This window comes from Lygodium microphyllum, chromosome 10 (genome assembly GCF_053477565.2).
Source record: "Lygodium microphyllum isolate KBCC chromosome 10, Lygodium_microphyllum_v1.1.10, whole genome shotgun sequence".
Taxonomy (NCBI): domain Eukaryota; kingdom Viridiplantae; phylum Streptophyta; class Polypodiopsida; order Schizaeales; family Lygodiaceae; genus Lygodium; species Lygodium microphyllum.
In genome coordinates, this window is record NC_141144.1 from 150,843,885 (window position 1) to 150,869,425 (window position 25,541).

Consider the following 25,541-nt stretch of genomic DNA (forward strand, 5'->3'; position numbering starts at 1 on the left):
GGGATCTAGGACATGGCAAGGAGCTATGGCACATGGAAGATGAAGACCAAACTCATGATGACATAGACAAGTAGAGACAAGCTGTTACACAAGTGAATTAGGTTCCAAGATGGAATCTTGGACTCATAAACACAATCTACTATAGGACTGACAAAGACAAGATACTTTACTAAAAGCACAAAGCATCATGACATTGTATTCATTCCATATTTAAAGTGGTAGTCAAGTACAATGCTTTATATTTGTTGGATGGGTAGTAGTTTTCCGTTTCTATACATATGGGATTCAGTTTGCTTGCATGTCCTAAGGCCAGAATTGCCTCATACAAATAGGGTACAATAGGTGTGATTGCAAATATCTCAACACCCCTCAATCACAACCAGAAAGTACAAAGTGTGTAGAGGCTTTAGTGAGAGCAACACCTGCAAAGTGTGGGCACACCATAAACATGGAAAATCACCATAGGCTGTTGTAGAAAAGGCTAAATGTGGGTACCAAAAACATGATGGACATCTAGAGGCTGTAATAGGGGCCTCACAAAGTGTACAGAGGCTATAGTACATGGATACATGAGGTGTTTACAAGCTTATGATAAAGATATTTTGGGCTAGGCAATACAAGGCTAAAAAAAGTTAGTAAAAATTTGGGTCAAGGACTGCCAAGCCCTTGCAGTTTTTAGCATTTCTTTTCACATAGATCTTCAATTTATTGTAGGTATTCTTGTCGGTGTAGTCCAACTTGCTCTTTTTGATCATGTACTCGTTCTTCACTTTACTTGCAGCTTCAGTGTCTTTCGCTTTGATCTTTTGGTCCTCTTCCTCATGGTCCTCTTTTTCTTGGTCTTCTTTGCTTGCATTAGTTTTCATGTCTCCCTCAAGAAAAGATATCATTATCTTTGAGACTTCAAACTTTTGTACTTTCATGTCTTCAAGGTCTTCAAAAATGGATACATTGATGGCATTTGGATATAGGCAGCTCCATGTCTTCTTGTAGGTAGAGTAACATCTTCTATGTAGTGTAAATGGGCCATAAGATACATGTTACTCTTCATGAGAAGCACCTACTTAAAAATATTCATGTTTGGCATTGGAAATTAACTTCAAATCCTTGACTTTTTGACTAGAAAAAAGAGTTGAAACCTAACGTGTCAAAGGACACAAGAAGGTAGTGTGAAAACACACTATGCTTAGTGCTAACAAGCACTATCTTGATGGTTATGATTCTTGTGTGCCGGCTTGCAAATGCCTTCTAATCTTCCTTGAACTATTCAAAATCTTTAGCAACCTCCAAGGAATGTAATTTAGTGATTAAAATTACCGCTAATAACTCCAATGAGAAGAACTTTAGTGAGAAGATGAAGTACAAGAGGAGCTTTAGTTTTGATGTTGGTGCTTGAGGTCTTCCAATCTTCACAATGAAAAAAATTCAAAGAGCTCCAAGAAGTTCCCCTCCTGGAGGTAAGGAATTGCTAGAACCTTCAGTGCTAGGATGGTTATGGTTTGGCTTGATTGATAGGAGAGAGAAACTGAAGGAGAAATGAAGTAAACTTGACTGAAAGCATTGCTTCTCTGTGGGTAGCAAGAAATCACCATTTCCAATTTTCAATTCAGCAAGAGTCTCTGCTGAAAATTTATGGCCTATATGCTCAGGATTCCTCAAAATTGGTTGTTTGGCAGCCCTCTCTATTTGTTGATCACTGTTAGGTGGAAGCAGTACAGCTACCGGCTTCACCTTCTTATCCACAGTCTTGTATTTCGTGTCAACCCTGGCTTCATTATGATCCTTTGCATTACTCAAATCTTGCTGTAAATCAACAATTCTGCACTCCAATGGCTGAATATCCTCAGCCCTCTGCTCTATGGACTGCATAGGAACAACCCTAAACTCTAGATGCTGAAATATTTCAGCAGTAAACTTTGTTGGCTGAAAGTTTTCAGCCCTCTCTGTCTTTGTAAGCTGGTCATAATCAGCCAGAAACTCTGTTTGCTGAATTTCTTCAGCACTCAATACTTTTTGCTGAATCACCTCAGCCTCTGACTCAATCTGTGACACAAAATCTGCAATTTCATGAAACATGTCCAGGGATTGCACTAATACATTACTGTGACAACTCTGCATATCAGTTTTCAACATATCTTCCATCTCTATCATTGTATCTGCACAAATCATACTGTCATACATCCCATCTATGTGCTCATCATCCTCTAAAATTCCTGCATTTTTCAAAATTTTCTCCTTCTTGCATATGTACTACTTGGCAGCTCTAGGGAACTTAGAAGTCTTCTGATAACTCATCGAACTGTTTGCTAAAATCTCAACAAAACCGGAGGAGAAAACACTGCTGAGGAGGCGAGAACTCCAATCGCCTCTGCTCTGTACCACTGTCGTCTCGCGAAACGGCGGTACTTAATGAAAACCCGAATCCCTCACAGTGGGCAAAGGTGCATCTCTGAGAGTATCCCTGTTTCTAACATGGTTCACACACACAGTCATAAACTGAACTGCTCGCATGCCATCTTTACTGCGAATCCGTGCATAAGCAGATCCATCATCCATTACCTTTATTTCCATGTGCATCTCTGTGATGAATGGCTGTCCAAGAATTATAGGATAAGAGCATGAATCCTGCACAAAGAAATGGAAATCCTCCTCTACATCTCCAATAGAAACCCTGACACTGGGACAGGCAGCATACAAATCACCTGCAATATTGTTGGCGGCTCTCATACGCCACCCATGCTCTACATCCATAGGCCATCTGTTACTCTCATAAACTCCACGAACTATGAGATTAATCTCTGAACCATGATCCACCAAAGCAACATAAGGCACCTGTTTCTCTCCAATTTTTACCATCCTCTCTGTAGTTGCCCTAGCCCAATGACTCCGCGAAAAGTGACTACGCGGTATCAAGACAGGCTCATCACTTTCAGCATAGTGCATAGGCTGAACTCTCTTCTCTATCTGTGGAAAAACAGAAGCATTCTCAACCATAACCTCATCCTCATCCTCATCCAACTCCCCAATCAAAACTCCCTGTGTATCAGTAATAGGCAATGCATGTCTTTTCCTCTTCAGGACCTCTTGAAACTGATCTTGAAACTCTCTTTTCGAGATGCCCAAAACCTCAGAAATAGTGAAAGTCACCTCACTGCCAAGTATCTTGTCATTAAAGATTTTCTTCATGTCTGTAGATGTCTCAATATCGGACATCAATCTAAACCCTGGCTGCTTTCTCTCTCTAGGCTCTTGCCTCTTTTCTCTCTTTTGAGCATCTTCCATCTGTCGTTCTGGCCCTGGTCTCAAAGGCGGTCCTGCTGTAGGTGGAGTAACAAACTCACCCCCTCTAGTCTTTTTAGCTGCACTTGGATTTTCTTCATCCCTTTTACGCTTCTCCTCAACAAGTACATCTGCTCCCTGAGACTTAGCCAAGTAGGCATAAATAGAGTACCTGTCAACAGGCGAATCCCAACCTGTCTCAGATCTGATGCTAGAGCCTGCACTAGTCAAAACAGTTTGCTGAATTTTTCCCTTGTTTGCTGTCTCCATAGCATAAGTCCATAATGCTGACTGATTCTTTGATCCCTTCTCAATCTGAACTCCATATGCAGAAGCATCTCCTCTAGCTGTCACATAAGAAGTACGTGCAGCCATGTCATCCACTAACTTCTTCATTTCGCCTTTCCCAAAGTTGGTAGCAAGCGAAGCTCCTGTTTCAGTCAACCAAATCTTACCATCTTGTCCCCAAAATACCAAATTCTTCCTCCTTGCATCCTGAAAAGATTCACAATCCCTGCAATGCTGATGGTCCATACTATCACACCAAATACATCTTTGATCTCTCCTAGGTGCACTAGGAGCACTCCTAGGTGCAGTAGGAGCACTAGAAGAAATAGTAGGCGCAGTTGAAGCAAACTGCTCTTTCAATTTTCCCACCAATTCCGCTTTAACTGACTCCAGTGTCAAATCCGTTATGCCTTTGATTATGTCATCAAGAGAGGTAGACACCGATGGAGCGGATGGTTTTGGAGCAGAAGGTGCTAGCATCGGTCGTGGAGCAGGAGGAATAGGAGGAGTAGAAACAATAGGCACTAGCATAGGCCAAGAAACTGGCTGAGGAGGAGAAGAAATAACAAGGATAGAAGCAGGCACAGGAGCAGAAGACGGCGTCGGTGTCATAGATCCATTCTGTAGACGGGTCTTCCATATCCTTCTCTTGGTCAAAGTCGAGACTGCATCCTGGGCATCTTGCCAATCTGTTTTAAGACCCATAGGCTTCGTGTGATCTTCAAGAAGTTCTCCTAATTCTTCCTGAAGAGCAGGATCTGCAGCTTGCAAGAAAAGCTCAACTTTCTCAACATCCAATGCTCTTTGTTCAATGGCATCAAGCTGACTATACCTCTCTTCTAATTCTTGAATCAACTCTGAAGCAGCTAGACCTTTGTTTGGCATGTAGACCCACTCTCGGAATGACCGCCGTGTAGCCATCCCAATGTCCTCAAGGAAATAATCTTCTTTCAGGGCCTTCTTAAAATCTTGCCAATGCGAATTTTGAATAAAAAGATCAGTCACTTTTGCCCTCAAGAAGGGTGTGACAAGACAAAGGAAATACTTATTCATAAGTCCAACTGGAACTCCAAAAAACCCCATCTTGATCTCATATGTCTTCAAATATGCTGAAACATTACGGCCATCAAATAGCTTCTTCTCATTCTTAACTGCTTCAATCGACTTAGTCGCGCTGATTGCATTCTCCTGCTCCGAATATAGTTGCCTTTGCTGAGACAACTGCTGTTGATGCAATTGCTGTTGCTGCTGCATATACAATTGTGTCTGCTGATTTTGAAGCTGCATATACATGGATATATTCTGCAAAATCTGCTTTAGATCATCTGTTGAAGTACTTGACATAGCAGTCATTGATGGAGCTGAAGTAGAGGATGCAACTGGAATCGTAGAAGAAGCTGAAATGGATGTTGAAGTATCTCCCATCCTGAAATTTCTGTGACGCTTTCACGTCGGGTTCACCAAAGATGTCGAAGGGTTTTCGAAAGCAAAGTCGCGATCACAGAGGACCTTGACTAATTTCAGGATAGAAGATCAATCAAGCAAGAACAGGCTATCCAAGATAGTATGTCCATTCTCTAAGCTTCAACATATCTACCAATACAATCGTACAGTTTGCTCTCCTCGTCCAAGTTGCATATGAACTTTTGCAGCAATCCAATCTGGTTTATCTGAATAACCATGCCTTCAATTCCTCAATTACTGTGCCTTCGGAGTATCCACAGTTTTCTCATTATAATCACTAATGTAGCCTGCCTTGACAGCCAAAACAGGGTAGAACTTTCTCCTGAAGCTTTTGCCAGAATTCTGTCACTTAGAAGTGCAGTTTACTCTTTGATTTACAGAAGTAAGAATGACAAGCATAGAAAGGACTTCCTCTTGAGAGTTGAGACATTATGGGCAATCTCAGCGCAGAACTTCCAGTTATGCATCATCTGAAGATCTAAATTCCCCTTACAAGAATGCCTTGGCCATGGTATGATTACGAAAGAAGCCTTAAACTGCTCAAACGAGACCGTTCTGCCATTCTTTTCTTCACACAATGAACCACGAGCACAACATGTCAGGACAACACTTGCAATGTCTCTTGGGTTTCAAGAAGCATGGCAAAGGCAGGTTCGAAGCAATACCCTCACAAAGGCAGCAACACTCAATAAGCAAGCTAAGAGGATTGAATGAAAACCACTTCGTTCTGAGGTAAAGGGTGCAATCAAAAAGATAAGAATGCTGACGGAATGGCAACACCAGCTCACATTTGACAGGGACAGAATTTGCAGTCCTTATAACTCTTTGCTCCCATAATATCCTTTCTGCGAACCTGGTCCTTTGTCATTAAGCTCCCCTATTTCTTTGTAGACTATACGGCATCTAACCCTGGCCATGAATCTTTAATATCAACACGTTTCTATAACAGCAACTGCCCAGTGGACTCTTATTTGCAGTAAAGAGAAAAGTTTTCCATATGCACCGTCAGCTTCATACGGGACATAATCTGAATGGCCTTTGCTTAGAAGGTCTTTGTACTCCTTCCATCCGATGTACTTCACCATCAAAACCTCTGACTCCTTCAGAAGGAAATCAAAGAGGAGAACAGGGGAGGAAATAGTGGACGAACGTTTGGTATCGTGGAAGGCAAAAGAAGCCGATGACGTTCTCTGATCTACAAAGGACAATGGAATATATCGAGCGCAGGGCACATCTCTGCTGGAGACACATCACTTATATTTGCCAAGAGGGAATTGCAAGAAGAACTGGTATGTTCAAGCATAGGAGTTTCTCTAGAAGGGAATCGATAGGCTTTCCACAGGTCATTCCAATTGTGTCACATAGACTTTCTTCTATTCATCAGCTTCCCACAGGATAGGCATTGCCAATAGCAGCGACCGATCGTTCCTTCTCAAACACCAAGCAGATGTCATGGTTGACGCCTCAGGTCCCGTGAGTACTTCCCTTCTTCTTGGTAACATGAATATGCCCCGAAAATGCCCTGCTTCTCCCTTCCTAAGCCTGGTTTTTTTTTTTTGCTTTTTCTCCCCAGGCGGCCTACAACATGCCCTTCTCCTGGATGATAAAAAACGCCGCGATCACGACTACATCTTCCTCTTAATATGGCTCCTCCTCATGTTTCCGTTCCCTACTTTTTTCTTCCTCCCCCGAAATTTTTACCTGCGCCCTTGGGATGGAGATAAAGCATGTGCAACGTCATCCCCTTCTGTGCTATCAGAGGGCAAAGGGACGTTCTTGCAGTTACTATCCGACTCAGTTCTTTTCCCCAAACACTATCTAACAGGGTCTCACACCCATCATTGCTGCTTGTCCAGAATTCATATTCCACACTCTCATCAGGATGAGGCAACGATTCTGACCAATCCAATTTCACAGTCACAGTGACTTTCTTGGTTAGCTCTGCCTTCAGCTTGTCACCAAATGTCTTTTCAATTAAGGCAGATGGAATAGTGATATTTCGCAGATATTCGTCCGCCCCTGCATCCTCTTCAGGGGAGTCCATTGTGATTAAAGGTTCAACACGATCATCTGCCACCAAAATACAAGCTGCACCAGCATTCTCAGCATGCCATACCTTCAATGCAAAGTAGCAACCTCCCCGGTCCACTAAAGTTTTGAGAAGTGCAGAGCTTGTCAGATCAGGAAGACACTAGATGTGATTCCGGTGACTGTTGGTTGTCGCACACTGATTATGAGTGCAATCTGGAAGTATAATTATCAATTGTCTAAGCAAACAGATGGTGGTTCTTGTTCTCTGCAACGATGGCATTCAACTTTTGAAATGCATATAAGAACTAAAGGATATAGATCATTTTGTTACAGTTTGGAAATATCGTGCCAGAATATGGGACAATTCACTGCCATCAATGCGGAACTGAGCTTCCTTCCACACTTGCTATACATACTAACCCCTTTTTACCTGTAGCAGCATCTATGTCTTCAGCAAGCCTCTCAAGTTGTTGCTCAGCAGCAATACCAGTAAACTTGCTACAACATAAACCTGATGAGCCTCTCTATGTTACAACATCATGCATCCTTGAGACAAATGATGTCTCAGAGATAAAAACCTGAGAGACAAGTTGCAACTGCGGTCTTTCGAGCTTCAGTGGAGGGCTCAGGGTATCAGAAAGGCATTCCTTGATGAGGTTTCGGCGAGAGGCAGGAACAGGTAACACTGGTGTAGCAGTTGCATCATGCAATGCTCTGCCAATCTCTAAAGCAATAGTACATCCCTTCTCTGCAAGTGAACCACATGCTTGGAGGACACCAAGAAATGTTGGCTTATTGGGACTCATTCCTTCAACTAGCATTTGACTATACAGCTGCTGCAGAGCCTTCTCTGCCTTATCCAACTCAAAATATCGTGAGATCATAACATTCCATGCAATAATGTCCTGATCAAACAGCCCATCAAACATGCTCTCTGCTTCTAAAATGCTGCCACATTTACCATAGATACTAATAAGAGTGCTATTAACAAAAGCATCTGAAGTGAAGCCCTTCTTGTGAGCATCTGCATGTAATGCTCGGAAAATTTCCCAAGAAACTTTTCTTGGTTTCCCATCCATGCTCATAACATCTTCCTTCTCAATGAGGGCACCACATGCTTGAAATGTGATCTTAAATGTCTACTGATTTGAGAAAATCCCTCCTCTTGCATCTGTTTGTATAGTTGTAATGTCTTCTCTCCTTGACCCTACTCAACATAGGCTGAAAGCATCCCATCATGCCTACCATTGTTGAAGGAGGACCTATCAGCAGGTGAAACCCCAGCTGAAAGGAAAGGCAGCAAAAGACCCCTCTCTCTACTATATTACCCACGCAGAACAAAAATGCAAACACAACAACTAAGTATGTAAAAAGTAACAAAATGTCAAACACACAACTTTTTGGTGGATTTCACACCTCGAATGCGCATCAATACGACACCGTGTTGGAGCAGTTGGTTTGTGACTTGCTCTGGAATTCTGTCAGATTATGCTGGGCCTATCCCTTGAGGATCTCCATGCCTTGATTTTGTCTAGGAGTAGGGTGAGAGCTATTATGCTTTGTTGAGTATATGTTTTCTAGCAGCTTGATGCTTTTTATGATTCTTTTTTGTGTAAATCAATTCGTGGGATTCAATGGGCTAAGTCCCCCTATCCCATGATCACCAATAAGAATTGATTTTAAAGGCCATTTTTGAAGTGAAAAAGAGCCTGGGAGGCCGTAAAGGACCAAATTTTCATGCAAAATGAAACAGGTGTGGATCGATGAATTAGAGTTTCCCTAGATGGACTTTGATGCCTCAGTTTGTTGATTTGAGTCCGTTTGACCCCCCATTTAATCCTTGCAAGGTTTTGCATTATGAAGCAACTATATGATCCGGAAGGTGAAAAGTGCATGACGGTGGCTATGTCTATAGATTTTGATGTTACAAAGCTAGTTGTCTAGAGGGATCTTGAATCTGAGCTTGTTTGCTCCTCCGAAAGTGAAAAAGCCACTTGGTAAAAAGTGTGAACAAAAAACTTTGAACCGGTTTTTTTAAAACCAAAACTTTAAGCTTGTTTTAGCCTCAATTTGAAGAGGCATGACTTATCAAAACAGGGGGGGCACCATTTTTTTTGCGCTCCCAAGTTTGGATTTTTTTATGATTTTTGGGCTGATCACCATTCAAGGAATCCTCTTAAAGTAAGCTCTATCAATTCTTTGCATGCTGTCGCTTCAAAAATTATCCAAAATGATGCATTCTACAACAAGATCTTATTTGTCTTTCTCTCTCCTCTCCTCTTCTGGTTTGTTCTCATAGATCAATATAAAAGAGAGGGGAATGGGCTAAGATGGACGTTTTTTATCATACGATGATGCAAGAGTTGACAGAGATGTGAATCGAGGTTGGATGAATTCTCAGCAGTCATGAAAGAGTGTTTGGGCCTCCAATGTCAAAAAACATGTATCATAATGAGCAATTTTATGAGAAAAATGTAGATTGTATCATTTTATGATCAATTGTTGTTTGAAATGTTTAGTGATGATTGTGTTTGATTTCTTGTACTCTGATTGATCAATCATGTTAAAGGAATCATAAAAAATCAATCGTATATAATTTTATGCTAAACATGCAGAACCCATGATACTAGGTAGTTTAAGAAAAAATATGCAATTTTTGGGTTTTTGGTGTGCATTTGCAAAATTTTAAATGATAGGGAGTAGGGGATTATTGAGTGGATAAAGAATGTTAAACTTTGATGTTTCATGATGCATATCATATAGAGTTCTTGGTTGTTTAAAACTTAAAAGGGACTAGTAGCATGAGGAAGGTCGGTGTAGCCCTAAGAAATGAAGCACTATCGTAGTAAAATAATATCATGAAAAGAATTGTCTTCACACTTTCACGTTGCTTATTTTCAATGAATAAATTTTTTGAGCAATGATGGTCATAATACACACTTGCATTGATACACTATATGGCATCGTATCCTCAATGTATGGCATGCATGAGTGATAACTCGACACTGAGAGTGTGAGGTATTCCAAGTCGTAGGGCAACATATTCCGTTCCTTGAGAGTTATTTGGTGATGTTTATATGTTATCTCCTAGATCATTTTATCAAAGGAGTGGACTTTTTTTCAAATGTGTTTTATGTTCACGGTGCATCTTGGGGCCAATCCCCGAGGTTTAGGAGAGTCATAGTGGAGCCACGGTGATCAACCGAGGGGTGTTCCCTATGTGTGTCCTACATGGTGAATAACATGACATGTTTAGGGACTCCCTTTGAGGAGTAGATAAATAATTATCCGCTCAACTACAAAATCATACAAACGCAAAGTTCTTGGACAGTCCTTGCTGCGAGGCTCTATGGGGTGGTTTTAGGTGAGTATTAGAGGCTCGGCTACTACCATAGAGCCAATGTCAGGCCTATTTTAGTTTGGACAAGAGACAATAGTGTGTATTAGTGGTTTTGAAGATATAAGCAAAAACATGAATTGGCATAAACCATGAAAGACCCATTGACCTTGAAGCTCTCCCAAAATTTAAAGTGTCCACTCATCCAGAATGGGCTATTCCAAAGAATTGAGAGATGGACAAGGAAGTAATTTATGAGAACTATACGAATGAACTAATGTAGGTACTATATACATGAACTTACAAAAAATTTATTATAAACTAAAATATCTTTCAATGACTTTTGGATCATCATTCTCTCATCCACATCCATGTATAGAGCTTTGCATGTCCTAGATAATCTTCTCAAAGGTTGATGCTCAACAATATTCAAAGAGAAAATGTCTCATATGAGAGAAGAAGTACAACCCTCAATAATATATGAAAAGTTAAGAACATCAAATTAGTGACTTATAATTCGAGGGGAATAATTGTGAGATAGTCACAAGAGGTAGTTTCAAGTTTTTCACATGTAAACCTTTTGTAAAGGCTACATGTAAACCCATGAATCCTTCTTGAAAAATGATCCTTCCCATTTTCCATGCTCATCATTTTGTTCTATACATAGACACTAGATATGGAGTTAAGGGATTACCTTTTGCTCACATCCAGATGCCATTAGAATGGATATGAGAAGAATATTGAAATGCAAATAAGAATACTTTAGAATGGTTGCTTGTAGATATGGATATGAAAGAAAGATGAGAGTTGTGTGGTATGTGGCTATATAAGAGAAGAGCTAGTTACATTGTGGCAATGGTTGGGAGAAGCTAGGGATTGTGTGGCCACGTGGCTAATATGGTTGGGAGAAGCTAAGGGACAGGTGTTACTTGGATGTTATACAAGCATCTTGATTAGTGAAAGATTAATTTGGTTTGTGTGGAGTCAAGCGCTATGATTGTTTGAATACTCTAGCAAATACATAAAGCTATAAACATGGAAAATGTAGATAGATCCAACAATATTACACAGATAGTGGGTGAGAAGGTCACAATAATAATTATGCACAATATGGAAATTTTGCATGGAGAATTTTATTATTGGCAAAGGATAGTAGGACCTTGGTATAGGTGTTGAAGCTAAAACCAAGCTTCCAGAGAAGAATCCAATTGCTGAATAGTTGAAAGCACATGCTACTTGGCTAGAAGGAGATTGTAGAGTCCTGCATTAGCTCTTGTTGTGTATTCTAGATGCCATGGTAATGCAGACTATGAATTGCAAGACACTAGAAGAGCGCATGGAATATCCTGATGAAATATTATAGTACTACCACTAGTGCAAGGACAATACAACTAAAACAGAAGTTCAATACCAAGGATAGGAAAGGACACTGCATTTAGGAGTATATAACAAAGACAAAAAACCATTTATGCTCAATTGGCAGCTATTGGAACTGAAGTAGAGGATGAGGACTTGGTTGCAATGACCCTGAACGATGTTGGACTTGAATACAAGTCATTTGATACTTTTATATCTGTAAGATTTGAGATGCCTGACTTCAATGAGGTAGTCTCATTGCTAATACATGAAGAGGTTAAGCTTGGTTTAGCAACTAGATTAAGTAGCTCAAAAGGAAAATATGTAGTATTTTATTCAAATAAGAGAGACCAGGCAGCTATGGTAGGGGTTCCTTTTGTGGTCGAGGGACTAAAAAAAAATGCATCTCAAAATATGCAAAATTAGCAAGGACATAATGTTAGAGATGGTGGATAGTCCTTAGTGAGGGGGAGATCTAACTCTAGAGATAGAGGATCCTAGCAATCTCGCAGACTAGGAATGACAATGAAAATAAGGATAAGTATTGTCACCACTATGGAAAGTACAAACACATTGCTAAAGAATTCTAGAAGAAAATCAAAGAGGCAGGTAACATGGTAACTATGCCTCATCTAGTCATACAAAAAATGAGAGTGGTGACAAGTTATTTGCTATGACTTATGTATGTACGGAACAAGGCTACTCAGCAAGAAAAGTCAGATGACATATGGTATATTGATTCAAGGGCATCAAACCACATGAGACCACATGAGGAGTGGTTCGATTAACTGAAAGAAGGAACAAATGGCTATGTATGCATGGGAGATGACACTCAACATGACATAGCTCATACAGGAGTTGTTTCATTGGTTAGGGTTAATGGTTAAAAGAAGAAATTGTATGATGTTTTGCATATTCCATCACAAAAAAATTGGTATCTGTTGGGGTGAGATGGCTGAACAAAACTTGTAGGTATGGTTTAATAAAGATGCCTATTTTATAGAGGAATGTGGCAAAGGTTACAAGCTGATTGAAAAGGGAAAAAGACATGGAAGAATGTATACTTTAGATGCAAATATTTCTAAACTAAAAGTTGCAATTTTTATTCATGATGATGCAAGTTTCAAAGACATAGATATCTAGCATAAGCACATAAATATACAAAGGCTAAAAAATATGCAACAAAATGATATTATTTTCAGATTGCTAAAGTTCAAATATGCTAATTTGAGACAAATATGTTTAGCTTGTCCAATTGGAAAAAATTTCTTATTTCCACTTGTCATAGACATACATAGAACAACAGTAGACCTTTACATCTTATTCACTTGAATATATAGGGATCTACTCATAGTGTATCTCTTGGAGAGTCTAGGTATTATGTGACTTTTTTGGATGATTTTGGTAGGCATACTTGGGTATACATTCTAAAACATTAAGATGAGTTTTTTGACATCTTTATGGATTTTAAACATCATGTAGAGAAAGAGTTTAAGTGTTCTGTCTCATTCCTACGGTTTGACGGTGGCAATGAATATGTGTCAAAGGAGTTTGACAGGTACTTGACTAAGCATGGGATCTGAAGATAGTTGACATGTAGCCATACTTAGCAAAATGGAGTGGGCCCAAGCATTTCTTACTAGTGTTTACGTCATTTACGTCATGAATTAGACACCCATAGCTGGCATACATGAGAAGACACCATATGAGCAACTTTATGGTTATAAGCCAAACATTCAACACTTGAAAGTGTTTGGCAACATTGTTATATGCATGTACCTGATGAGAAATGGGAAAAGCTTCCAATAGCAATGTAACGTGTCCACTTGTATCTTCAGGACATGTCTTAGTAGTCCATCAGAAAGGATGTCTAGAAAGCTCCACCCGGCACTCCCGTGGAATGTTATGGGGTTTGCGATCTAGTGCTTTCCGCGTCTGCCACGTAGCGGAAGTATTCCGGCCGTTCCCACTTAGGATCGACCTGAATTAGGGTTTTCCTTATTGGTCATTTCCTAACGGCAACTAGCATCGGACCCAAGCGAAGTACTTTACGCAGAAATGCCAGGTCCGAAGTGGATTCACGCTGCACCTGGTTCAAGGAGAATGGGAAACAAGAGGGATGCAAAGATCCACTTCTCTGTCATAAGGCATAGTCCCATTCCGTTCCCCTAAAACAACGTAAATTGGGATCAATCATAACTCTAGGTCAATGCTTTTGTTATTCATGTTCTTTAACGATCTTCCTGCTGTCCATCGTGATTTGAGAAAAGTTCCCGGCCAACCGGGACCACCCCTCTGTAGGAATAACCTATGGCCCATCCTCCGCACTTTCCTCAGGTTGTTTTAGTTATTTAATTACCTAACACATTAGTTGGACATGTATCAATCAGCTTCTTTAATTAGCCCGTTAGGCACTGATTCTTTTACGTAATCATATCACTTGACATAGAAAAACAATATCAAACAAGTTCCTTATTAACAGGTTATCATATTTATCTTTTAAATACAAAAAGTCCAGCTCATAGGCTTATCCACAATCCACCCAAAGGCTATCCAGCAATCCACAGGGATCACTAATCCAAGTTTCCGCCCGTAGACTAGTATACAGGCCTCGAGATCCAATCCCAAGTCACATTAGCCTCTTGTGCAGAGCCTGGAAGGCGAGGGATTTACGGCGAGAGACCCCCTGGCACCCAAGCTTCCTCCTGCTCCAAGTAGCGCTCAACGGAGAGACCTCTCGCAACGGGTTCGGTCCACTTTTCCGACGCGGTTAACAACCCCCTTGGTTAGGGTCAGGCAGGTAGTCGGGGGTAACTGAAGCTGCCTCTCCCTTCAAGCCTTCAACCTGAAGTATAGATATCCATTTATCTTTTAATTCATTGATCAAACAACGCCAAACAGTGCTTTAAAATCTGTAGCAAGCACAAACATTTCCATTGATCATTTTTGTTGGCAAAGTGCTAAGGAATGAATCCTTCCTTTCGAATGTGTCCAGCACTCGATCCGGGATGACTTGCAACTTGGCAAGATCCCCTATATCCTGGGTTAGGTCGTACCCTATTAACTCGACTTGGTCAAACTTTAAGTTCATTGGTTATTTCAGTTTATCGGCTGGTCTTTAGTTTCCAATCAATCTTCTTTACTCAAGAAAGATACTAAATTAGGATGATTATTCATCCTCTTGCAAGATAACTTGTGTAAGGACCTTCCCTTGTGATCCAATCACAAGATCATATGACTCTGCACCTGCTGCGCAAGTGTCGCATCGAACTATGAGACTTATTCTACTCATTGAACAGAGTCATGAAACAATCTGTTCTTGATTACATTAGGCTGACGTCGTCAGTCCTAGAGTTCCAAGTTCTATCTTGTAAGATTCTTAGGGACAAACCCTAGTTCGCTTTCCAATTACATTTCATTGTCCCTACATTTCGGTGAAAGTGGGAAAGTATTTAGGGTATAGGAGTTTCAGTTTTAGCAATACGTAATGATTAGGTTACCTATTAATTCCTGGTGAATTTCTTGGAATTTAACTCATTCTAAACGAGTACTCCGGGGTTTAGGTGTTTAGGTTTGTGCCAATTTGTTTATCTCTTGGAGATAGTTACGTTAATATTTCATAAATGCATGACTCGTTGTCTACGCATAAATTGATTTTTCAACCTTAACTTATTGATTAAGGTCAGGCATAGGTTAGGTTAATTCCAACTAATCTTCCTATAACTTTGCGAACAAAATTCATGCTAAACAAGCAACCTCTTTCTTGATAATTTATGCAGTTGACAAACGATAATTTCGTAGAGTTATGCATCGTAAGAATCATTTCATGACTTGCAGTTTCCATGATGATTCCTTGCGAAGAGGATATGGGTCACTAGTGCGATATGCAGTTTATACTTCCAGACTTAAACGAAGTATACTATTTTAATGGACATTAATCTAATTTTTAATTCATTTCAAAGCATAAAGCTATTTGCTAGAAATGCATTTATGCTTCCTTTATTTTGCTTGTTTTATTGAAAGTATTAATGACTAAGTTCCTCCGTCGTGAGCATTTAGGAAAAAAATATATCCTATATCCAGCAATTAACTTTGCATGATTGAATTACAACAATACCAAATAAAAAATAGGAAGGAAAACCTGGGCTTGAGTTGAGAGTCCACGTGGATGCTGGGAGACAACCGTCCCGCGGCTGCGCCTTGTACTTTCTTAGGAGGCATCGCAATTGTAGTCTTTTCGTCGTGGAAGCAGCTTTACAATTCCTTTTTGAAATTCCACCATGGCTCCCTTTTGCAATAACTTGCACCGTCCATCAAAAGCAGTTTTAGAAGGCTTCCTCCTTGAAATAGGGAATTCAGAAGGGTGCGTTTGAAAATCTTTCACGATTAAGACCCATTGAAGCGATGGGGAAGGCTTAATGGCCTTTGGAAAGACTCGCACGAACGGGGAATAAAAAGGTGTGGAATCCCTTACAAGGGCTTTTGAGTGGGAAAGGAAGGTGTCAAACGACCCTCAACATTCTCCTTTCTTTTACGTGTGGGGAAAGAAAAACAAAGTATGGGAGAGCTAGATGGATTATTTTTGCATGGCCTAAGGGGGATTTTTAAAAAACACGGGAGGGGGGGGGGGGGAGAAAGGCCTTTTAAGGGTAACCTTTTTTTGGGGGAAAAAGGCCCTAAGGGAGTGTTAGAGAGGAATTTTTAAGAGGGTAAACAAGAGGGTATAGGAAGGGCCTAAAAAGCCCTAAGGGGGAAACTCCAAGGGGGGAAAATGTAGCCTTTAAGGCTATAGAAACGGGGCCTAAGGCCCTTAGGAAAGAAATTGGGGGGGAAAAGTAATCCCAAGCCCATAGGAAGGGGGGCTTAGGAGAGGTTTTTAAGACACGGGGGGGAGGTAAGTAAGACCTTTAAGGTCAACTTTTATTGGGGGGGAAAGGGGGCCTATGAAGCCCCTTAGAAGCTTCCCCCCAAGAAGCTTCTAAGCTTCTGAGCCACGTGGGGGGGGGAACACAACGCGGATTTGGCGGCGTTTGATGGCTGGGGCGCGGACTGTGACAGCAGAGGGTGACGCCGTCCTGGCATTCGGCGGCAATCAGTGCCTCTTCTCCACTCACAGCAGCAGCAGCGAATCAATGTTCTCGATCTCTCTCTCCCTTCACGATGCTACATCGCCTCTTCTCTTCACCCATTAAGGCCAACCTCATCTGGTTTATATAGGGGGAGGGGATAGGATCCTCCCCCGCCTTCGTGTCAGCGGGCATGCGCACAAAGCCCTGGCAAGCTCCAGCAAGGAGGTTGCCTACCTTACTAATCCCCTCTTGCTCCAGCTCGACAATCGGCTGGAGGAGAGGGGAAATTAAGAAAATTTGCTTTTATATTAAAAAAAATTATCCCTATGCCCTATTCACGCGTGAAAGGAGGAAAATAGAATTAGATCGTTACATTCTCTCCCCCTTAGAGGAATCGAGATGTCCTCATCTCGAGATAAACTGGGGATATTGATGGTTGAGAGTGCCTTCATCTACCCAAGTGGCATCCTCTTCGAGATAATCTTTCCACTGGACGAGGCATTCTCTCAAGGTTTTGGATCTTAATTGTCTCTCCCTAACATCTAAGATCCTGTCAGGCCTTATTTCAAGGACTCCTTGACTAGGCATTATAACTTGTTGGTCATCAAGTACATGGTTAGGATTAGGTACATACTTCTTCAATAGGCTAATATGGAATACATTATGAACCTTTAGGTTCTCAGGGAGTTGCAGTTTATAAGCATTAGGTCCTAGGCATTTGAGGATTTTGTACGGTCCACAATACCTTGGACTTAGCTTCTTGTAATCTCCTAAGGATAGGAACTCTTCTTTGGGCATACGTGAATGAAGACCATGTCTCCTTCCTCGAAGATTCTATCTTGACGCTTCAAATCTACGTATGCCTTCTGTCTATCCTTGGCAGCTTGGATGTCTTGTCTTATTGACTTTATTTGGTCATCCATCTCTTCCAACATCTGCCTTGAAGCTTCAACCCTTAAGGTTGGATCTGAGAATTTTAGGGGACTTCGACAATCATGACCATACAATGCTTGGAAAGGGGTCATCTGAATGCTTTGTTGGTAAGAAGCATTGTAGGCAAATTCAATTAAAGGCAAGTATTGAATCCACCTCTTCGGCTCACGACAGCAGTATGCCCTAAGCATATCCTCGATAGCTTGATTGACTCGCTCTGTTTGGCCATCCGTTTGGGGATGATAAGCGGTGCTAAAATAGAGTTGAGTTCCAATGGCTTCAAAGATGGCTCTCCAGAAGTGTGATGTGAAGAGAGAATCATGATAACTAATGATTCTTCTTGGTAGCCCATGTATCTTGAATATCTCCTTCATAAACAATCTTGCAATGTCTGAGGCTTTATAGTTTGTCTTTACTGGAATAAGGTGTGCAACCTTAGTAAGCATGTCAACCACAACCATGATGGAGTTGTATCCTCCCTGGACTTGGGGTAGGCCTATAATAAAATCCATACTGATGAATTCCCATTTCATTTGGGGAATGTCAAGCGGTTGTAGCTTCCCTGGCATCTTGACATGTTCGGCTTTGATACATTGACAAGACAAACACTCGGTGACATATTTGAGAACGTCACCTTTGAGCCTCTCCCAATGGTAGCTCTTCCTAACTTTTGTATTGAGAGTCTGGGCATAGCCAGGATGTCCTGCAAAAGGGGAATCATGAGCTTCCCACAATATCTTCTGCTTAACTGACTGGCTTACTGGTATATACAGCCTTGTTCTATAGTAGACAAGTCCACTATTAATAGAGAATTCATGATACTTAGCCTGCAGCTTTTGGTTCTGATCTTTGATAGAGATCTCCCTTAGCATTGTTTGGTAGGCCAGATCATGGCATGCATCCACTCTAGATAACTCAAGTATAGGGTTGTTTGGCATAGATACTTTTGTAGCTAGAGATTCTGCAAGATTAGGGAATTAAGGAATGCCTTGCGACTAAGTGCATCAGCAACTACATTCTCTTTTTCTGGTTGGTACTTGATTTCAAAGTCATACTCCTCCAACACCTAAATCCACCGACATTGCCTCATGTTGAGCTCCTTCTGGATAAAGATCCATTTGAGACTCTTATGGTCAGTTACTAGAGTAAACTTGTTACCCAACAGGTAGTGTCTCCAAAGCTTTAGAGCGTGGATGATAGCTAGCAATTCCAGATCATGTGTAGCATAATTCTTCTCATGACTCTTCAATTTCCTTGAAGAGTATGCTACAGGATGACCTTCCTACATTAGTACACACCCCAAGGCAAGTATGCTAGCATCAGTTACTACCTCAAACTCTTTATTGAGATTTGGAAGTTTTAGAATAGGTGCTGATACCAAACTTTTCTTCAATCTGTCGAAGCTATTTTGTTCGGGAGTTGACCATGCAATGGCTGTTTGCTTCTTTAGTAAGTCCCTCAGAGGTGCTGCAATCAAAGCATAGTTTTTTATGAAGACCCTATACCATCATGTCAATCCAAGAAAGTTGTGTATCTCCTTGACAGATGTTGGTATTGGCCATTCTAGCACATCTCTGACCTTGGCTGTGTTGAGAAAGAGAGAGAGTACGAGAGAGATACACAAGACATGCTCCCAAAGAATGATTCATATTGATGTAGAGTTAGTATATATAGGTGAGACCCAAGTCAAGTGAGAGATGATATATATAGTTGTAACATCCCCACTCAAACAAAGGTCTCTGGCTACAAGTGAAAAAACCCTTGGGGAGAACAAGGGAAAAACCCGAGCCCCTACAAATACCTATGATACAAAAATGATTTACTATAAAGTTTTCTTGAATACAATGATACATGCCTCAATCAATGAGACAAGAACTTGGAACAATACCAAGTGCATGTCTTAATGAACTAAAGCGAGCTTCACTAAGAGCTTTTGTGAAGATGTTTGCAACCATTTGATCACTGGGACAATGCTCCACCATAATGGAACCTTTCTTGACTTCATGTCGAACATAATGATAATGAATAGCAATATGCTTTGATTTACTATGTTTTATATAGTCTTTGGTAAGACTAATAGCACTTTGGTTATCGCATCGAAGAGGTGTACTAGATGATGAAGGATGTCCCAAATCTGCAAGTAGTTGTCGAAGCCAAACTAGCTCGCGAGCTGCTAATGATGCAGCAACATATTCAGCCTCAGTTGTAGAAACCGCAACACATCGTTGTTTCTTGCTGGACCAGGAAACCAAACATCCATTTACAAAGAATTATAGGATAAGAGCATGAATCCTGCACAAAGAAATGGAAATCCTCCTCTACATCTCCAATAGAAACCCTGACACTGGGACAGGCAGCATACAAATCACCTGCAATATTGTTGGCGGCTCTCATACGCCACCCATGCTCTACATCCATAGGCCATCTGTTACTCTCATAAACTCCACGAACTATGAGATTAATCTCTGAACCATGATCCACCAAAGCAACATAAGGCACCTGTTTCTCTCCAATTTTTACCATCGTCTCTGTAGTTGCCCTAGCCCAATGACTCCGCGAAAAGTGACTACGCGGTATCAAGACAGGCTCATCAGTTTCAGCATAGTGCATAGGCTGAACTCTCTTCTCTATCTGTGGAAAAACAGAAGCATTCTCAACCATAACCTCATCCTCATCCTCATCCAACTCCCCAATCAAAACTCCCTGTGTATCAGTAATAGGCAATGCATGTCTTTTCCTCTTCAGGACCTCTTGAAACTGATCTTGAAACTCTCTTTTCGAGATGCCCAAAACCTCAGAAATAGTGAAAGTCACCTCACTGCCAAGTATCTTGTCATTAAAGATTTTCTTCATGTCTGTAGATGTCTCAATATCGGACATCAATCTAAACCCTGGCTGCTTTCTCTCTCTAGGCTCTTGCCTCTTTTCTCTCTTTTGAGCATCTTCCATCTGTCGTTCTGGCCCTGGTCTCAAAGGCGGTCCTGCTGTAGGTGGAGTAACAAACTCACCCCCTCTAGTCTTTTTAGCTGCACTTGGATTTTCTTCATCCCTTTTACGCTTCTCCTCAACAAGTACATCTGCTCCCTGAGACTTAGCCAAGTAGGCATAAATAGAGTACCTGTCAACAGGCGAATCCCAACCTGTCTCAGATCTGATGCTAGAGCCTGCACTAGTCAAAACAGTTTGCTGAATTTTTCCCTTGTTTGCTGTCTCCATAGCATAAGTCCATAATGCTGACTGATTCTTTGATCCCTTCTCAATCTGAACTCCATATGCAGAAGCATCTCCTCTAGCTGTCACATAAGAAGTACGTGCAGCCATGTCATCCACTAACTTCTTCATTTCGCCTTTCCCAAAGTTGGTAGCAAGCGAAGCTCCTGTTTCAGTCAACCAAATCTTACCATCTTGTCCCCAAAATACCAAATTCTTCCTCCTTGCATCCTGAAAAGATTCACAATCCCTGCAATGCTGATGGTCCATACTATCACACCAAATACATCTTTGATCTCTCCTAGGTGCACTAGGAGCACTCCTAGGTGCAGTAGGAGCACTAGAAGAAATAGTAGGCGCAGTTGAAGCAAACTGCTCTTTCAATTTTCCCACCAATTCCGCTTTAACTGACTCCAGTGTCAAATCCGTTATGCCTTTGATTATGTCATCAAGAGAGGTAGACACCGATGGAGCGGATGGTTTTGGAGCAGAAGGTGCTAGCATCGGTCGTGGAGTAGGAGGAATAGGAGGAGTAGAAACAGTAGGCACTAGCATAGGCCAAGAAACTGGCTGAGGAGGAGAAGAAATAACAGGGATAGAAGCAGGCACAGGAGCAGAAGACGGCGTCGGTGTCATAGATCCATTCTGTAGACGGGTCTTCCATATCCTTCTCTTGGTCAAAGTCGAGACTGCATCCTGGGCATCTTGCCAATCTGTTTTAAGACCCATAGGCTTCGTGTGATCTTCAAGAAGTTCTCCTAATTCTTCCTGAAGAGCAGGATCTGCAGCTTGCAAGAAAAGCTCAACTTTCTCAACATCCAATGCTCTTTGTTCAATGGCATCAAGCTGACTATACCTCTCTTCTAATTCTTGAATCAACTCTGAAGCAGCTAGACCTTTGTTTGGCATGTAGACCCACTCTCGGAATGACCGCCGTGTAGCCATCCCAATGTCCTCAAGGAAATAATCTTCTTTCAGGGCCTTCTTAAAATCTTGCCAATGCGAATTTTGAATAAAAAGATCAGTCACTTTTGCCCTCAAGAAGGGTGTGACAAGACAAAGGAAATACTTATTCATAAGTCCAACTGGAACTCCAAAAAACCCCATCTTGATCTCATATGTCTTCAAATATGCTGAAACATTACGGCCATCAAATAGCTTCTTCTCATTCTTAACTGCTTCAATCGACTTAGTCGCGCTGATTGCATTCTCCTGCTCCGAATATAGTTGCCTTTGCTGAGACAACTGCTGTTGATGCAATTGCTGCTGCTGCTGCATATACAATTGTGTCTGCTGATTTTGAAGCTGCATATACATGGATATATTCTGCAAAATCTGCTTTAGATCATCTGTTGAAGTACTTGACATAGCAGTCATTGATGGAGCTGAAGTAGAGGATGCAACTGGAATCGTAGAAGAAGCTGAAATGGATGTTGAAGTATCTCCCATCCTGAAATTTCTGTGACGCTTTCACGTCGGGTTCACCAAAGATGTCGAAGGGTTTTCGAAAGCAAAGTCGCGATCACAGAGGACCTTGACTAATTTCAGGATAGAAGATCAATCAAGCAAGAACAGGCTATCCAAGATAGTATGTCCATTCTCTAAGCTTCAACATATCTACCAATACAATCGTACAGTTTGCTCTCCTCGTCCAAGTTGCATATGAACTTTTGCAGCAATCCAATCTGGTTTATCTGAATAACCATGCCTTCAATTCCTCAATTACTGTGCCTTCGGAGTATCCACAGTTTTCTCATTATAATCACTAATGTAGCCTGCCTTGACAGCCAAAACAGGGTAGAACTTTCTCCTGAAGCTTTTGCCAGAATTCTGTCACTTAGAAGTGCAGTTTACTCTTTGATTTACAGAAGTAAGAATGACAAGCATAGAAAGGACTTCCTCTTGAGAGTTGAGACATTATGGGCAATCTCAGCGCAGAACTTCCAGTTATGCATCATCTGAAGATCTAAATTCCCCTTACAAGAATGCCTTGGCCATGGTATGATTACGAAAGAAGCCTTAAACTGCTCAAACGAGACCGTTCTGCCATTCTTTTCTTCACACAATGAACCACGAGCACAACATGTCAGGACAACACTTGCAATGTCTCTTGGGTTTCAAGAAGCATGGCAAAGGCAGGTTCGAAGCAATACCCTCACAAAGGCAGCAACACTCAATAAGCAAGCTAAGAGGATTGAATGAAAACCACTTCGTTCTGAGGTAAAGGGTGCAATCAAAAAGATAAGAATGCTGACGGAATGGCAACACCAGCTCACATTTGACAGGGACAGAATTTGGAGTCCTTATAACTCTTTGCTCCCATAATATCCTTTCTGCGAACCTGGTCCTTTGTCATTAAGCTCCCCTATTTCTTTGTAGACTATACGGCATCTAACCCTGGCCATGAATCTTTAATATCAACACGTTTCTATAACAGCAACTGCCCAGTGGACTCTTATTTGCAGTAAAGAGAAAAGTTTTCCATATGCACCGTCAGCTTCATACGGGACATAATCTGAATGGCCTTTGCTTAGAAGGTCTTTGTACTCCTTCCATCCGATGTACTTCACCATCAAAACCTCTGACTCCTTCAGAAGGAAATCAAAGAGGAGAACAGGGGAGGAAATAGTGGACGAACGTTTGGTATCGTGGAAGGCAAAAGAAGCCGATGACGTTCTCTGATCTACAAAGGACAATGGAATATATCGAGCGCAGGGCACATCTCTGCTGGAGACACATCACTTATATTTGCCAAGAGGGAATTGCAAGAAGAACTGGTATGTTCAAGCATAGGAGTTTCTCTAGAAGGGAATCGATAGGCTTTCCACAGGTCATTCCAATTGTGTCACATAGACTTTCTTCTATTCATCAGCTTCCCACAGGATAGGCATTGCCAATAGCAGCGACCGATCGTTCCTTCTCAAACACCAAGCAGATGTCATGGTTGACGCCTCAGGTCCCGTGAGTACTTCCCTTCTTCTTGGTAACATGAATATGCCCCGAAAATGCCCTGCTTCTCCCTTCCTAAGCCTGGTTTTTTTTTTTTTGCTTTTTCTCCCCAGGCGGCCTACAACATGCCCTTCTCCTGGATGATAAAAAACGCCGCGATCACGACTACATCTTCCTCTTAATATGGCTCCTCCTCATGTTTCCGTTCCCTACTTTTTTCTTCCTCCCCCGAAATTTTTACCTGCGCCCTTGGGATGGAGATAAAGCATGTGCAACGTCATCCCCTTCTGTGCTATCAGAGGGCAAAGGGACGTTCTTGCAGTTACTATCCGACTCAGTTCTTTTCCCCAAACACTATCTAACAGGGTCTCACACCCATCATTGCTGCTTGTCCAGAATTCATATTCCACACTCTCATCAGGATGAGGCAACGATTCTGACCAATCCAATTTCACAGTCACAGTGACTTTCTTGGTTAGCTCTGCCTTCAGCTTGTCACCAAATGTCTTTTCAATTAAGGCAGATGGAATAGTGATATTTCGCAGATATTCGTCCGCCCCTGCATCCTCTTCAGGGGAGTCCATTGTGATTAAAGGTTCAACACGATCATCTGCCACCAAAATACAAGCTGCACCAGCATTCTCAGCATGCCATACCTTCAATGCAAAGTAGCAACCTCCCCGGTCCACTAAAGTTTTGAGAAGTGCAGAGCTTGTCAGATCAGGAAGACACTAGATGTGATTCCGGTGACTGTTGGTTGTCGCACACTGATTATGAGTGCAATCTGGAAGTATAATTATCAATTGTCTAAGCAAACAGATGGTGGTTCTTGTTCTCTGCAACGATGGCATTCAACTTTTGAAATGCATATAAGAACTAAAGGATATAGATCATTTTGTTACAGTTTGGAAATATCGTGCCAGAATATGGGACAATTCACTGCCATCAATGCGGAACTGAGCTTCCTTCCACACTTGCTATACATACTAACCCCTTTTTACCTGTAGCAGCATCTATGTCTTCAGCAAGCCTCTCAAGTTGTTGCTCAGCAGCAATACCAGTAAACTTGCTACAACATAAACCTGATGAGCCTCTCTATGTTACAACATCATGCATCCTTGAGACAAATGATGTCTCAGAGATAAAAACCTGAGAGACAAGTTGCAACTGCGGTCTTTCGAGCTTCAGTGGAGGGCTCAGGGTATCAGAAAGGCATTCCTTGATGAGGTTTCGGCGAGAGGCAGGAACAGGTAACACTGGTGTAGCAGTTGCATCATGCAATGCTCTGCCAATCTCTAAAGCAATAGTACATCCCTTCTCTGCAAGTGAACCACATGCTTGGAGGACACCAAGAAATGTTGGCTTATTGGGACTCATTCCTTCAACTAGCATTTGACTATACAGCTGCTGCAGAGCCTTCTCTGCCTTATCCAACTCAAAATATCGTGAGATCATAACATTCCATGCAATAATGTCCTGATCAAACAGCCCATCAAACATGCTCTCTGCTTCTAAAATGCTGCCACATTTACCATAGATACTAATAAGAGTGCTATTAACAAAAGCATCTGAAGTGAAGCCCTTCTTGTGAGCATCTGCATGTAATGCTCGGAAAATTTCCCAAG